General features: G+C 35.5%; 1 pseudogene across 1 annotated transcript; it reads left to right on the top strand.

Moving 5' to 3' along the window:
- Window positions 1–15,703: 15,703 nt before the first annotated feature.
- LOC309840261 (60 kDa heat shock protein, mitochondrial pseudogene) lies at window positions 15,704–17,490 on the top strand (annotated as a pseudogene). The gene has a single exon. The product of its transcript is annotated as a 60 kDa heat shock protein, mitochondrial pseudogene (transcript).
- Window positions 17,491–18,321: the final 831 nt, after the last annotated feature.

Raw genomic sequence — 18,321 nt, 5'->3', positions numbered from 1 at the left:
ACCTTGAAACATGCTTTATATTTTTAAGTCAAATAACCAAACTATTATTTTCGAGAAGAAATATGAGTCATACGGACATATCATATACATTTTTAAAATGTATGACCAGTAGATTAAATTTCCTAATTTTCTACTGCTAGGGACTTGTTCTAAAATATAGTTGATTGTTCTATCCATAAAGCAATGGGGAAAGGGGTTGTTTTAATGTGTCTGTGTTTAGGCAGTAGCTTTTAGTTTCTATTACTTTTGCTAATTGAAGGTCCTCAGGATAGATATGCTCAACTTGCTATGGGCCATGTCTTGCATAGGCTCTCCACAGGCAAACTTCAAGGCTTCATCTCTTTGAAATATCAATTAATAATAGAAAATAAAAAATATATTTTCAGCAGGCAGGATATTAACCTCAATAAGAGTTAAAAAATAGTGTGATTGGATTTCCTTTTAAATTACAAGCTATTTAAGAACCGATTTTGTATCTTTTAGTTATTTTTATCTTTCCTCCATGACTGTCCAATGGTATATAGTTGAAAAGGGGTATGTAGGACCTTATTTTTCACTTAGACAACACTATCTCATTCAGCTTCCCATATTCTTGCTGGCAATCCGAAAAATGAAACAGCTACTAGACTATGAAAATCCAGTCCAGATTCCAAGGTTGATTTGTGACTCTAATAGAAATTAGGCATGTTTAAAGAAGAGAGACATTTCAGATTGTAAAAAAAAATTGCATTGTGTAGAACGAAAGTGAAGAAATGGTGGAGGCAAGTGATGTTTTGAGAAACAGGGACTAAAGGAGGGAAGGACAGAAGCTTAATTTAATTTACTATGGTTGCTTTTACTGAAGCAAAAATGATTCTAAAGGTCCTCGATACACAAGTGCCTTTCTAGGTATACAGTATCTAAAAGTGACTCACAGAGTACTTGTTAAGGAATAGATTCTACATAAAATATTTCAGAATAAATAAATTAATAAATGATTCAAAATGTGTGCTGATTAACCTTTCTGTAGATGAGTTACAAATTCTTGCTTCTTGTCATGTAGTTATTTGGTGGGGAAAGTGAACCATCAATATGCTTCCTGATCAACATTTATCTCAATTACATCATTTCTCTTAAGGAATACTAGACTATAGACCTCTCCTGCCAGTGAGGAAAATGTAACTTGCCAATTTTAGAAACCATACAAAAGCTATTTAAGAGAATTTTTTTTTCATAAAAATCAGTCATTTGATGAATGAAAACCATTTGTTTTTTATTTTAGTAAGTTAGAGTTATACAGACCACATATACTATGATTTGCTGGCTTATCCTCTTTGAACTGCTTAGCATTATATGTATGTTTTCTGGCCATTAAGATATAATTTAGTCAACAATACTCAATATTGTATTAGCTCTTGCAAAAAACAACAACAACAACTTTACCTTGTTTAGCTTTATTTCATATCATGTCATTAAATTAAAAATACTATAACCTTCTTCATGGAGGTGTGTGTGTGTGTGTATGTGTCTGTGTGTGTGTGTGTGTGTGTGTGTGTGTGTGTGTCTGTCTGTGTATTTCATCTATTTCCCAAGTAATGGGCATATATTTAAGATTCTTAGTTATTGTCACGATACCAGCCAGGCACCAGGCACTGTGGGTATCAAAGTCAGAAATTAAATGAATGTGACACTTTCATGGGAGATGTAATTTAGATTCAAGTCTAATATTTGAAATTGTAGAGATGAACCAGATTTTTAGACAAAGCTCTTTTCCTCTATTCTTAGTTATTTGAGATCAGTACCATTCACTTGATTTCTAGATTACAGTGAAAATGGTTGCTGCTGTCAGTCCTTCAGCAGTACAAAGAGAAGACTGTCAGTACCAATGAAGATACCATACAGTTTGGAAAAGAACCCCTTCAAAGCAAATTCTTTCTGTAGAAAGAAGGGGTTATCAGGCCTCTACACCAATGTTTTGTCAGGACAATTTCTCAGAATTGCATCAAATGGAATCCATCCCCCAAACAAAGCTCTGTTTAAGAAATATTTGAAATAAATTCTAAGTATAGTGTATTGACAATTATTAAAATATCTATTTGTTTACTCTAGAGAATACCTACTAGGTAAGAGAGTTCTAAGAAGTTTATTATGAGGGGTGCCTCGGTGGGCCAGTGGGTTAAGCCTCTGCCTTTGGCTCAGGTCATGATCTCAGGGTCTTGGGATCCAGCCCCACATTGGGCTCTCTGCTCAGCAGGGAGCCTTCTCCCCACCACCCCTGCCGCCTGCTTCTCTGCCTACATGTGTTCTCTCTCTGTCAAATAAATAAACAAAAAATCATTAAAAAAATAAGTTCATTATGAAATTAGATGAAACAAGGACAGTAAACATCCTCTAGGTCACATAAAAAAATAAACTCTTGGGCACTTGGGTGGCTCATTGGGTTAACCCTCTGCCTTTGGCTCAGGTCATGATCTCAGAGTCCTGGGATTGAGCCCCACATCGGGCTCTCTGCTCTGCAGGGATCCTGCTTCCTCCTCTCTCTCTCTCTCTGCCTGTCTCTCTGCCTACTTGTAATCTCTGTCTGTCAAATAAAAATAAAATCTTAAAAAAAAAAAAGCCTCTCCTGCATGTTCACATTGCTCTAATTTCCCTAATGTGTCCACTGACAGAATTTCTGATGTTGAGCTAGACATTCTTTTATGTTCTTATATCATCCCCTTACCAACTTTTTCAGAAAACATTTAAAGTATATTCTATATGGTTAGAATTTATGGGTTTCAATTATCAGCAGACAAAATTGGCCACTCTTTCTAGCTATTATTTAGCTAAAATATGTAACAGCTGTTGTAAAACTGGACTCATAAATAGATTTTGGTGTTTTCAAATCCAATGTTGTTATTCACTGAGTGGAAATAGCACTGTACTGATTATCGAAATAAACAAATTATGATCTTCAATTTCTTGTGAGTTATATGACTTCGAGCAAATAACTTATTTTAACTTGCTGGGATCCAATTTATTAATGTATTGAGCCAGAGAGAGACAGAGACAAAAAGAAAAAGAAGAGAGGAATTTGAAACAAATAATATTTTTGGTTCTTTTCAACATTTTTATTCAATTTTTTAAAGGAAGGCTCCATACTAAATACACTTCTCATTTCGGATAAGAACAGAATGTCCATATGACATAATAATGCATTTTGCCCAATGTATGCCTGTGTTCTTACAAAATTATTAATAACAACTACATTTAAAAATATCTCATCTTGGATGGCAAATTATATGCTAATCTTAGGTTTATACACTGTTATGAGCTAATCCCATCAACATGCAATTCAGGCCAAATAGAAAATAAATTAAAACAATATAAGTAGTTTTAACTTAACTCATTAGAATCTAGTTTTTGAAAATTTGTGGATTTTATAAAATGAAGAGACTTTATACACAATTTACATCCATATATTAAGGTTTATATATTAATAACAAAGTATAGTGCAACCAAGTAAGCAATCATCATGTACCTTCCCACTGTTTTTTTTGTTGTTGTTGTTGTTGTTGTTGTTTGTTTTGTTTTGTTTTTAAGTCTCAGTAATTGGGAGAAGGGACCTGCTATTAATAAGTTGTTATGGCCAGGGGATTTAGATATCATTTGAAAAAAAAAAAAAAAAGAGAGAGAGAGAGAGAGAAAGAAAAAAAGATATCTAGCTTATGTTCCTCAACTTCTCAAATTCCAGGCATTATTCTATATGTTCTTTTTATTTTCAATTCATTTTTTGGGCAGGGGGATATCTCGACATTTACAGAAATAGAATTTTAACATGAATTTCTACATATCCACTACCTCCCTTTAATAGTTGTCAAACATTTGGGGCGCCTGGGTGGCTCAGTGGTTAAGCCGCTGCCTTCAGCTCAGGTCATGATCTCAGGGTCCTGGGATCGAGTCCCACATCGGGCTCTCTGCTCAGCAGGGAGCCTGCTTCCCTGTCTCTCTCTCTGCCTGCCTCTCTGTCTACTTGTGATCTCTCTCTGTCAAATAAATAAATAAAATCTTAAAAAAAAAAAAATAGTTGTCAGACATTTAATAAATGGTTTTATTTATGTATTCTTTCTTCATCATGTCTTTGGTTTTGCTGCAGCATTTTCAGCAAAATCCTAGACATAATGTAATTTTACCCATAAATATTTTAATATGCACCTCTAATAAAGATAACTTCTTTATCTTCAAGTCAACTGATAAGACTATTAAATGAAATCCTGCAATGAATTTTGAACAATTTTAATGTACTTCATAGAGATTTTCCTCCATGAAGGTCTCTTACCAAAATCCAGAAAATAATTATTTGCATAGCAACATTTATTCAAATGCTCCTATTTTAATTTCTGCAATAGGGACAGAAACCAAGTGCCATATCAATTTATTTTATCTTGTTAGAAATAGGAGGAAGGATATGTTTTCTTATGCTTAAATTGCTGTCTTTAACCAGACTTCTCCATTATTCTTTCCAAAGCCTAACTCAAACGTTCATATTTATTAAAAAAATTAATATTTTTCTTACATAAATGTTGTCCAAATGTTCTTTCACCATATTAACATATGTTTTGTTTATAAAATCTTCCACATATATTGTCATATTTAATTTAAATATCAATCTGTAAGTTAAGTATTCTTTATTTTATAAATGGTGAAAACTAAAACTAAGAGTTCCACTTCTATGATGTCAGGATAGGAATTTCACAGACCCATTCCCCAGCAAAACAGGCAAATCTGGTACAAACTATTAACAAAATCAACCATTTATGCCTTCTAAAAATTGTCCTAAGGACATGTAGCAAATGAAGAAACATTTTTTCAAGAAAATCTTCTAAAGCTCAGTGGGGAAAACAAGATTTTCTTTGTCATTTAAGCCACAATCCCCTCCCCATGCCACTCGCCACTCAATTTGGCAATGCTGTACCCTGGCTCTGGGTGGGTGTGGCCAAGGGACTGGCTTTCTTCTCCCCTCAGCTCTCTGTTAAGCCTTATCCTATATCACCAAGAGGGAAAAGATGCCAGTATTCTCATCTCCTTCAACTCAGTTTTGAGAAGGTTAAGTTCCTGGTGAGTACAATTGAGAAGTCAGAGCTTTCTTCAATCACCTAATCCCTATGTATTGTGTGTAGGCTCTACCCCAGGTGAGACAAGCTGAGAATAATGAGGCCATGATAACTTTCATCTCAGCTTGCTTCTAGAATGGAAGTTCCACCAAGGAATGAGAAGACCAGAGGTTATTGCCCTGATCAGTACTAAAAGTATTAGCAAGGAATCACTCAGAAAATTGTTCACCAAAAGTAGATTTAACTGGCAAAAGAAAAAATCAGCACTGAGTGCTATATGTAAGTGATGAATCACTAAGTTCTACTCCTAAAAACAATACTGCACCATATATTAACTAACTAAGACTTAAGTATAAATTTGAAAAGAAAAGAAAAAAGACATACATAATGGTTTTATCAGAGATGCAAAAGAGAAAGCAGCAGAAAAAATCTACAAGAAAATAATGCCTGAAAACCCCCCAAATTGGGTGGAAGACATTCAGCTGCACATCCAGAAGTTTAATGACCTCCAGTTCAGTGGATGAAAACGGATCCACCCTGATACAAATCATTTTTTAAATGCTGAAAACCAAATACAGAAAATTTTGAAAGCAGTAAGAGAAAAACTACTCATCCTGTACAATAGAAGCGCAATATGATTATCTGTAGACTTCACTTCAGTAACTATGGGGGCTAGAAAGCAGTGACAGGTGTATTAAAAGTACTAAAAACTAAGGCTAAGGGAATTTGTGACTTTCCTACCTCACAATTAAACTATGACTGTTTGAAAATGGGAATTGAGCCTAGGTTTACTTTATCTAAATCAGTGAGTTTAGTATTGAGTACTGTGTCCTTGATCTCAACTGGCATAAAATTTACTTGAAGTGCTTGTTTAAAATGCAGATTTATGGATTACCACCTTTACAAATTATCATCCTAAAAATTTGAGGCAGGTTCCAGGAATTTGCATTTTAGTGTATTCCAGAAATAATTTTTATGTGCATGGTTTCAGAATCCCAGTACAACATACAGGGGGATAAGTGAAGGAGCGAGCCATGAGCTTCAAAGGTAAGCCTGGGAATTCTCATTCATTATTACCTGCCTGCTGAATCAGAGCAGGATGTGTGGAGTCTTAGAGTTCCAATGGTTTTTTAGGGAAAATGGAAAATATAATAACGTGTAGGGATATTGTGAGAATTCAGTTAATGTATATGAAGTTGACCCCCAGATCTTCTGGGCCCTTTCTATCATCCCATTCCCTACTTTGTTGCTCATTACACTCTATTGTCATTCCCCTTTTCTGAGATTGTTCTAAAACCATAATAACTTCTAACTGAAAATGATAGCTTGTCCTTCTGGTAGTATATCTATGTTTGAGAAATATTTTTGAATTAAGGCTGTCTGCTTGGATTACTGACATAGGGAAATCAGACATCAAATCTGGTCCCAAAATACAAGTTTTTTTTCAGTGAAAATATTTTTTGTAGAAATATCAATGCTTGTTAGTTCTTTCAATAAATGCAATAATATTGGTTTAAGCTTGTATTAGCCAATTAATGAATAACATTTTTTGACTTATTGAAAACAGAAAAACAATCAAATATCTTCCACAATCCTTGTATTTAACTTGAAGAGTGTCCTATTGTTATAGATATGGGCATGTGAAATACATGCACAAGAACAAGCATTCCTGACACTGTGATGAGCACCATTTTCATATGAAGTAAATTAGCTTGGATCACAGAGGAACATGACAACCTATATAATCAAATTTCTTTGTTTAATGGCGGGGGGGCATCATCTAACACATATTGTTTTCATGGAATAATCCCTACAGACAACATATACTGAACGCCCAGGACATACTATGTGTGGTAGACAGACTCTTAAGTTGGTCTCCATTATTCCCCATACTGGTATTTACCCTTCATGTGATTCCTTTGGGTCTTGAGTATATGCAGAACCTGTCAGCTTCTAACCAAAAGGATACGACAAAAATGATAGGATGTAAATGATTATATGTACTTGATTATGTTATTGTATCATGTAAGGTGTTAGCGCTAATTTTTCTGGAGTATCTGTTTCTCCTTTTTAGTTGTTAGATGCAAACTGCTATATAGTGGGCTACCTAAGATGGGAGGCCCATTTGGCAAGGAAATCCACATAGCTTCTGGAAGCTGAGAGCAGCCAGTTACCCAGAAACTGAAGCACATATTCCTAAATTTATAAGAAAACTAATTCTGTCAAAAACTTAAGTGATCTTGTGAGATTTTTTTATTGGTGATCCTCAGAGAAAACCACATCCATAGCATAACATTGTTTGCAGCCTTCTGAGATCCTAGGGATAACATCAAACTAAGCTATGCCATTTCCTGACCCACAGACACTGAGAAAATAAATATGTATTATTTTAAGCTGCTAAGTATGTAGCAATTTCTTATCCAACAATAGAAAATATACTACATTTATTAATTTTATGTTCTTTCTCTTTATTTGATTACATGTTCTTAGAAGACTAGACCATGTCTTCTGTCTTTGGATTTACTTGTTTTTAAGGGATTTCAAAGTAAAATTTCAAGGTAACTTTTACTGTATGTATGTATGTATGTATGTAACTTATACCATATGTATATAAGTGTACTAATATACAAATATATGTAAATGTAGTATACTAATATACAAATAATGCACAATAATATATGATATAATATCTTGTTATTTTCCAAGTGCTTTAATATGCGTTGTTTTGTGTGATACAAATATCCTGTGGCAAATGCAGAAATATATTATATCTATTTCAGAGTAAGGAAACTAAGTTTCAGAGAGTTAGGAGTAGCCCCACTAAAGTCTTATAGGAAGTAAACCGTTATGATTACAAAGGCCAATGAGTCAAGCCAGGTCACAAACCTTATCTTTTTTTTTTTTTTAAAGATTTTATTCATTTGTGAGAGAGAGAGAGAAAGAACACTCAAGCAGGCAGAGAGGCGAGCAGAGGCAGCGAAAGAAGCAGGCACCCTGCTGAGCAAGGAGCCGGATGCAGGACTCAATCCCGGGAGCCTGGGATCATGACCTGAGCTGAAGGCAGTGGCTTAACCAACTGAACCACCCAGGCGTCCCACAAACCTTATCTTTAATCAAAGATTGGTTGGAATGCAACTTAGGCTCAGTTCAGGGTTGCTTCAGTTTACAATCAAACAGGCAAACAGGCAGACTAGATAAGGAAACAAATGAGTGAACAAAATGCTCAGATGTCTTAGTTCATCATGTATACCCAAGCTTGTCAGCCAATATAGTTTAATATTAATTAAGAAACCCACCATGACAGAAAAGCTCAGAACTGAGGCCTTTGTCTTTTAAACCATTATTCTAGGGTAATTGTCATATCAGCACTCAGGTGTGTACCTTAGTTCTGTATAAAGAATTCTGTGTTATATCAAGTTACAAAATATGAGGCTCTAATTTTCTGGATCATCAAACTGAAGGAATACCTGGCCATCTATCCATCAGATTACCATCCTAGTGTGATGTTCGTTCTTTCTTTCTTTCTTTCTTTCTTTCTTTCTTTCTTTCTTTCTTTCTTTCTTTCTTTCATCATTTATTACATGACTCCTATATATCATACTCTTCTAAAAGCATTACTCTCACAACAAATCTCTTAGGAAGTGCTATATGATAAATAATTGGACTTGTTTTTGTTCAAGATTCCTTGGAAGAAGACTGAATTTTTGAAATTTTCTGAGTGTAGGGGTGTCTTTGTTATTGGTGGTGAGCCTTTGGAGTACACCCGAGTTTATTCGCTTCCTCATAAAACATCCTTGTTTTCACCCTGTAAGTGGAACACTATTGTTTTTATAAGAATCTGTGCTCTTATATTTTAAATTTTGTTTTGAATATAGTTGGGAAACAATGTTACATTATCGTGAGGCATATGACATAGTGATTCAACAAGTTTATATGTTATGTCATGCTCACCACAAGTAACCTATCATCTGTCACCATGCAACACTATCATTGACTATATTCCCTATGCTGTGCCTTTTATTCCCATGATTTATTCTTTCCATAATTGAAAAACTGTGGCATCATCCATTTTACCCATCTCCTCCACACACCTCCTTCCTGGAAATCATCAGTTTATCAGTTTGTTCTCTGTATTTATAAGTCTGATTCTGTTTTTTGTTTGTTTGTTTTTTAAGATTTCATATATGAGTGAAATCATATGGCGTTTCTCTTCTTCAGTCTGATTTATTTTGCTTAGCATAATACACTAGGTCCATCATGTTTTGTCAATTGAGATGTTCTTCTTCTTTTTTTTTTTTTTATGGCATATACCTATGGTATATGCCATAAAAAAGTACTTTTCCTTATCCATTCCATAGTGATTATTAAAATGCCCATACTATCAATACTATCCTTATCCATTTATTGATTGGATAGATGCTTAGACACTCATACATCTTAGCTATTGTAAATTGTAAATAATTCCATAATAAACAGAAGGGTGAATATACTTTTTTGAATTAGTGTTTTCATTTTCTTTTGGCAAATACCCAGTAGTGGAAGTATTGGTATTTGGTATTTCCGCTTTCAATTTTTTGAGGAACCTCCGTAATGTTTTCCACATTGGTTGTATCAATTTACATTCCCACCAACAGTGTATACGTGTTCCTTTTCTCTACATCCTCAACAACTCTTATTTCTTGTCTTTATGATCTTAGCCATTCTGATATGTGGAAAGTTATGTATCATTGTGGTTTTGATTTACATTTTCCTGATGGTTAGTGATGTTGCACATCATTCATGCAGTCTGTTGGCCATCTGTATGTCTTCTTGGGAAAAATGCTTATTTAGGTTCTCTACCCATTTTAAAATTGATTTGTTTTTATGATGTTGAGTTGTACAAATTCTTTATACATTTGGGACATTTCCCCTTATCAGATATATCTCATTTGCAAATATCTTCTCCCATTCAGCAGATTGCCTTTTTTATTCTGTTGATGGTTTCTTTCACTATACAAAAGCTTTTTCTTTTAACGTGGTCCCAATAGTTCATTTTTGCTTTTGTTTCTCTGGCCTAAGAAGGCATATCTAAAAAAATGTTGTTATGGCTGATATCAGAGAAATTATTGCTTGTGTTTCTTGCTAGGATTTTTATACTTTCAGATCTCACATTTAGATCTTTAATCCATTTTGAGTTTATTTTTGTGTATGGTGTTATAGAAAGTGGTCCAGTTTTCTGAGCACTACTTATTAAAGAAACTGTATTTTCCCATTGCAAAGTCTTACTTTTTTGTTGTAGATTAGCTAACCATATAAGTATAGATTTATTTCTAGACTCAATTCTGTTTTATTGACCAATGTGTCTATTTTTATGTAAGTAACATACTGTTGATTACCAGAGCTTTGTACTCTATCTTGAAATCTGTGATCCTGATACCTTTAGCTTTGTTCTTTCTCAATATTGTTTTGATTATTCAGGGTCTTATGTGGTTCCACACAAATTTTATTATTATTTTTTCTAGTTTGTGAAAAATGTTATTTGTATTTTGATAGGTATTGCACTGAATCTGTAGATGGCTTTGGATAGTATGGGCATTTTTTAAAATTAATTTATTTATTTTCAGCATAACAGTATTCATTATTTTTTCACCACACCCAGTGCTCCATGTAATCCATGCCCTCTATAATACCCACCACACGGTACCCCAACCTCCCACACCCCCTGCCACTTCAAACCCCTCAGATTGTTTTTCAGAGTCCATAGTCTCTCATGGTTCACCTCCCCTTCCAATTTACCCCAACTCTCTTCTCCTCTCTAACTCCCCATGTCCTCCATGCTATTTGTTATGCTCCACAAATAAGTGAAACCATATGATAATTGACTCTCTCTGCTTGACTTATTTCACTCAGCATAATCTCTTCCAGTCCTGTCCATGTTGCTACAAAAGTTGGGTATTCATCCTTTTTGATGGGGGCATAATACTCCATAGTATATATGGACCACATTTTCCTTATCCATTCGTCCATTGAAGGGCATCTTGGTTATTTCCATAGGTTGCAAATGACAGTACAGACAAAAGGTTGATATCCAGGATCTATAATGAACTCCTTAAACTCAACATACACAAAACAGGCAATTATATCAAAAAATGGGCAGAAGATATGAACAGACACTTCTCCTATCAAGACATACAAATGGCCATCAGACACATGAAAAAATGTTCATCATCACTAGCTATCAGGGAGATTCAAATTAAAACCACATTGAGATATCAACTTACACCAGTTAGAATGGCAAAAATTAACAAGACAGGAAACAACGTGCATTGGAGGGGATGTGGAGAAAGGGGAACCCTCTTCCACTGTTGGTGGGAATGCAAGTTGGTGCAGCCTCTTTGGAGAACAGTGTGGAGATTCCTCAAGAAATTAAAAATAGAGCTTCCCTATGACCCTGCAATTGCACTCCTGGGTATTTACCCCAAAGATACAGATATCGTGAAAAGAAGGACCATCTGTACCCCAATGTTTATAGTATGGGCATTTTAATAATATTAATTCTTCCAATCCATGAGCATGGAATATCTTTCCATTCTTATCATCTTCAATCTCTTTCATCAGTGTTTTATAGTTTTCAGGATACAGGTCTTTAACCTCTTTGGGTATTTTATTCTTTGGTAGAATTATAAATGGAGTTTTTTTTTTAATTTTCATTCTGCTCTTTTGTTACTATTAGTATATAGAAACACTGTTTACATATAGAAACACTACCAAATTTTGATACTGTGCTTTTATTTCAATTATACTAGTTATATTTATAGAAGGTAGCTTTTTAACCTCAAGGGAATAAAAACATTTAAATTGGTATCTATTCTCTATATTTTATTTTTAAATTATAACTTACATGAACATTTCTTGTTTTTCCCAAGTAGATTTTCTACCTGTAATTGTTTATCTTTCACTTGCAATTTTTTGAATTATTAAGAAAAGTAGTTTAAGACATCATTAAACCTAGATATTTCAACTGCATAAAAATTTACACTTTTACTCCTTTTTGAGTTTTGGAATGTAACTATGAAAGGAAGGTTGTCTATTTTTTTTTTTTTTTTTAACTTGGGATCTCATTTTGCTAAGTGAGCATATTTAGTAACTGTAAATAATTTGCTGTGCTTTGCAATGAGCCACTTTCAGCCTTTGTGGTTTGTATGTGGCCTTCTAAGGCATCCTGGTAGGACAGTCACTACACTCCTAAAAGAGGCTGTAAGCCAGAGTGTTGGGTCAGCATGGTGCCATTTTAAATAATGTTTGTACAATCTGTTGACTTCTTATGGCTTACATTAAAAAAAAAAAAAGTCTGGCATAGAGCAGGTGAGTGTCAATTTACTTTACTCTGATGTTGCTGAAGTTACAGAGCAGTCAGGGACAAAAAATAAGAGTAAATATCTAAAGTGATAAAAGAAAGTCACAGAGACATTCCCAACTTTTCTAGGTTTTATTGCTACTATTTATAACTTATATCTAAAACAAAACAGCCTCAACTAGCTGCTTCTGACTAATTCCATTTTTTTCCTTTAGGAACTTTCCAAAATGCTTTAAACAAAACAAAACAAAACAAAACAAAACACCTCTACTAATATTTTGGTAAAGTTTCCTAAAATACACCTAAGTCAGAAGGCTTATTGTGGCTTAATGCCAATTCTTAATATAGTAACAAATAATTGAAGTTCATTGATTTAGTCATTCAATAATGATTTTTGAACACTTATTATGAGTCACATTTGTAGTAGGAACACAATAACAGGGTGGTATGGAGGGAAATGAGTGTATGTCATATGTCATATCAAAGGAAGCCCTTGTAGGGACTAATTTTTTTTTTTACCTGTTCCATTACACATGCTAACTGTGCTTAATATGTTGTATTTTCTGTTTTTACTGGAAATAACATCTCCTGGGAGAATAAAATGTAAAAATAATGAGACTGCAGAGTTATAATAACATACATGGCAACAAATAGAAATATTTTTTAATAGATTTTCTCTGCCCAATTTTTGAAATCACATCCCTCTCCAGCAACAAAATTTCTCTTACCCACTTTGTGTTTTCTCAATTTTCAGAGCATAATTTTAAAGATCATCAAAAATTGAAAACCAAGAAAAATCTCAAGTCCTTTAATTTGCCTTTACGTAAAAGTAAGGAAATTTCAGCGCAATGTAGTTAAGACAACATGCCTTTGAAATATTTTGGAAATTAACATATAACTGGCCTTGTGGAAAGGACTGGGGCTGCTCAGTCAGTCTAAGTCTGGTGCCTCTGAGCAAGATCAGGAGCTATAAGGTAGTTGCCCTGTGACTTACACTGCTTTGTTGGTTTTTTTTGAAAATCAAAGTATTTTTCCTTGTTTGCAAATGAAGGGTACATGCTGAGAGAAAGCTGTGAAAGAGTTTGGGCTGTGGTAGGAGGTGTTTTAGGCACCTAAAAAGATAAATGAAGAGATGGAAAAGAGAACTTTAAGAACACGGAGTACAAATGAGATAAATCATGAGAATCTGTTCAAAGAAAGAAATACTGAAGGAACAACAGCAGGAAGAACAGAACCTGAGTCTCCCACACATTCACTCTGGCCCAGCTCCAGTCAGAGACACAGTGAGCACATTTGATATAAAGTTTTGAGAGAAATAATAAAAGAGGAGAATATCAATAATTCAATATGTGTAGAGCCAAAGGAAAAAGTTAAAATAAAAACAGAAAATCAACAATACTTATTTTGCCTTTTCCTACCACAAAGGCTATCTGAAGAGACCTTTTAAAATGGGAAAAAAGTGGGAGAAAGGAACCTAACATTGGTTGTCATTTGTGTGGTACAGAGTACCACATGCCTTATATTCATTATATTATTTAATTTCTCAGACAACTCTGAACTGCAGGTACTATTTTTCCCCTAGTTTTATATAGGATAAGTGAGGCTCAGGAGATTTTCATGTGTCTTAATACAGTAAGCTGGATTTCAAATGTGTCTAATGATGAAGTTAATACTACCACTCAATACAATTCTATAGCATTCTACTTGGAATATTTGGTGGAAATACTCAGTACTCAATCTGACTCGTTTTTCCTGACATCTATACTAAAAAATACATCCACCCACATGAAAATACATATTTAAAATAGCACAGCATCATGAATATCAAGCCCTAAGTTGTTTGCTGGAAACTCCATATGCTATGGCAGGTTAAGGATGAGAGAGTTAACATAGGCTGAAGTTATATTACAAAGTATTCATGGATGAGTAATATGGACAGATAAAAATCTGGAGCAGGACCAAATGAGCCCTAGAGAAACTAAAGAGGGAAATTCTACATAATGAGTTATGTTAGCCTTTTTTTTTTTCTTAAGTTTATTTTCTTTCTTTTTCTTTGTCTTTTTTTTTTTTTAAGAGTTTAGATATTTATTTGACAAAGAGGGAGAGAACACAAGGAGAGGGAGTGGTAGGCAGAGGGAGAGAGAGAAGCAGGCTCCCCTCTGAGCAGGGCTCCATCCATGGACCCTGAGATCATGACCTGATCCTAACGCAGATGCTTAACCCACTGAGCCACCCAAGCGCACCCTCATGTAAGTCTTGATCAGACCACATGAATTGTGTTATTTCAGTTTTTGAAACCAAAATATCAATATTTACTAGAGCTAATAAATCTCTACCAATATAATTCAGAAATTGGTTCATTCATTTGTAAATTGAACTTCTATTGAGCACCTACTATGTGGCAAATCTATATAAGCCAAACAGAGTATAATCATGATTAAGGACTTGAGACTGACTATTTTAGCCATCAAGAAACACACTCTCTAGTGAGGGAGATGGGTAATTAAACCTAACTATTGTGAAATGTGTTTAATACAATATTAGGAATATGAGGGACAGAAGCAGGAAAATGTTTACTCTTATCATGGAAGGCTGAACTAAAGTCTGCATAGTTTTGATAAGAATAAAATAAATGCTGATTTCTACATTCTTTAAAGGTCTTATAATTACCTGTATGCTTCACTGGTAGTTAATGTTGACCTGAATGATAAGCACCAGAGGAATCTTGCAAAAGTAATTTTATAAGTAGAAATTCAAAGAAATTTGAAGAAACTTTTGTAATCTGATACTCCCTACATACCCCTTCCCCTTTGATTACTAAGCATATAAGAACGAGCCTCACACAGTAAAAAGTGCAACTCTTTCTGCCCACAGGTCCTGTCTCTGTGCTACTTAAATAAGGTTAGTGAGTTGCACTGTAAGCATCTCAAGAAAATTTTCTTGAAAATTGCATTAGAGGACCCCATATCAAGATCACCAAAGAGAGGTATTAACTAATTTGTAGGAAGTTAGGGACAATTTTTGGGGAAAATATATATAGATATTAGATACCTAGATTTTTCTTTTCTTTTTTTTTTTAAGATTTTATTTGACAGACAGAGATCACAAGTAGACAGAGCAGCAGGCGGTGGGGGGTGGGGGGAGCAGGCTCCCTACTGAGCAGAGAGCCTGATGCAGGGCTTGATCCCAGGACCCGGAGATCATGACCTGAGCCAAAGGCAGAGGCTTAACCCACTGAGCCACCAGGTTCCCCCTAGTGATTTCATAGTGAAATTGTTTCTGTCAAATTAAGATGATGGCAAAGAACCCTCTACTCACCTCCAATGGCCTATCTCACTCTCCACATGCCCTGCCACTGCCCTCACAAGTACTTCTGTTACCCCCAGTTTTTCACCAAATTAGGCCAGTGTCCAGAGCACTGGCTCCTCATCTCACTTAGGGCTATGCCAAAGGCATAAAATTTGGTGCAAACGCTTGAGCCTTAATGCTTTAAGGTATAGACCTTTTAGCCAATGTTGTAGCCCTTACTATGGAGCCAAAGGGAAAAACAGTGATTACTGAACAGAGCTGGAAAATCCCAAAGTAACAAGAAATGTTGTGACTGTCACAAAGACAATTGACTTAAAAGATAAATATAAAAATAGTCGTGCTAAACTTGTTCTTTAAGATGTTGCCAATAACAATTTTGAAGAGACTGGGGATGGCACCACTACCACTACTGTCCTGACACACTCCATTGCCAAGGAAGGCTTTGAGAAGATTAAAGGTGCTAATCCTGTGGAAATCAGGAGACGTGTGATGTTAGCTGTTGATCCTGGAACTGCTGAACTTAAGAAGCAGCCTTCATTGACAATCCCTGAAGAAATTGCTCAGGGTGCTATGATTTTATAAATGGAGACAAATTGGCAACACCATTTCTGATGCAATGAAAAAGTTTGGAAGAAAGGGTGTCATCTCAGTAAAGGATAGAAAAAAACACAAATGATTGTGTTTAGAATAATAGAAATATTATATAGAATAATAGAAATTACTGAAGGCATGAAATTTGATCAAGGTTATATTTCTCTACACTTTACTAATACATCAAAAGGTCAGCAATGTGAATTTCAAGATGCCTGTATTCTATTGAGTGAAAAGAAAATCTCTAGTGTTCAGTCCATCATACCTGCTCTTAAAATTGCCAATGTTTCCTGTAAGTCCTTGGTCATAATTGCTGAAGATGTTAATGGAGAAGCTCTGAATATACTTGTTTTGAGTAGGCTAAAAGTTGGTCTTCAGGCTATTGCAGCCAAAGCTCCAGGTTTTGGTGACAATAGAAAGAAGCAGCTTAAAGACATGAGTATTGCTCCTGGCGGTGCAGTGTTTGCAGAAGACCTGACCTCACAACTTAGAAAAAGTTGGAGAGGTCTTTGTGACCAATGATGATGCCATGCTCTTAAAATGAAAAGGTGAGAAGGCTCAAACTGAAAAATGTATTCAAGGAAATCATTGAGCAATTAGATATCATAACTAGAAAATATGAAAAGGAAAAGCCGAATGAATATCTGGAAAAACTCGGAGTAGCTTTGTTGAAGTCTGGTGGAACAGTGATGATCAAGTGAATGAAAGACAGAGTTACAGATACCCTCAAGGGTATACGAGCTGCTGTTGAAAAAGCATTGCTCTGGGAGGGGGTTGTGCCCTGCTTCACTGTATTCTCACCTTGGGTTCAATAACTCCAGCTAATGAAGATCAAAAACCAGTGTAGAAATTAAGAGAACACTCAAAATTTTTGCAATGACCATTGCTAAGAATGCAGGCGTTGAAGGATCACTGATAGTTGAGAAAATTTTGGAGAGCTCCTCAGAAATTGGTTATGACACTATGCTTGGAGACTTTGTGAATATGGTGGGAAAAGGAACCATTGATCCAAATAAGGTTGCAAGAATTGCTTTCTTGGATGCTGCTGGACTGGCCTCTCTGTTAACTACAGCAGAAGCTATAGTCACTGAAATTCCTGAAAAAGAAAAAGACCCAGGAATGGGCAGAATGGGTGGAATGGAAGGTTGTATGGGAAGTGGAATGTTCTGCTTCTCAGAATAGTGCTTTACCTTTATTATTTTTTTTATTTTTTATTTTTTTAAAGATTTTATCTACCTATTTGACAGACAGAGATCACAAGCAGGTAGAGAGGCAGGCAGAGAGAGAGAGAGGAGGAAGCAGGCTCCCCCCCGAGCAGAGAGCCGGATGTGGGACTCGATCCCAGGATCCTGAGATCATGACCCGAGCCAAAGGCAGAGGCTCAACCCTCTGAGCCACCCAGGCGCCCCTATTATTTTTTTTTAATAAAGATTGTATTTATTTATTTGAGAGAGAGGCATAATTGCAAGAGAGAGCATGAGTGGGGAGGAGAGGGAGAAGCAGGCTTCCCACTGAGCAGGGAGCCTGTCTTGGGCTTGATCCCAGGACCCTGAGATCATGACCTGAGCCAAAGGCAGATGCTTAACAGACTGAGCCACTCAGGTGCCCCAATGCTTGAGAGGTGCCCCAGTGATGAACTGTGAGAGGAAGCTCACGACATTCCTCCTCAATGATAACTTCTGAGAAGCCAGTTGAAGGAAATGACTAAAGAAAAACCTGGCTGATATTTAAGAAAAATCACCCTAACCATCAGTTACTGGTTTGAGTTGACAACATATAATGGTTTACCACTGTCATTGTTCATACTGATAGGGCAAAACTGTACTCTAAGATGGCTGACCAAACCAACAAAGGAATTGCAGTCCCTGTCTCAAAGCCCTTCCCTGTTTCCCAGGTACACCAAAAGTACCAAGTATGTGGAAGTAGAAGGGTATAAATCCCCCTCCCTTTTTTTTTAAATATTTTATTAATTTATTTTGACAGGCAGAGATCACAAGTAGGCAGAGAGACAGG

The sequence above is a fragment of the Mustela nivalis genome (assembly GCF_964662115.1).
Source record: "Mustela nivalis genome assembly, chromosome: 9".
NCBI classification, from domain to species: Eukaryota; Metazoa; Chordata; class Mammalia; order Carnivora; family Mustelidae; genus Mustela; species Mustela nivalis.
Note: the sequence above shows the minus strand (reverse complement) of the source record. Positions and strands in the feature narration are given on the sequence as shown.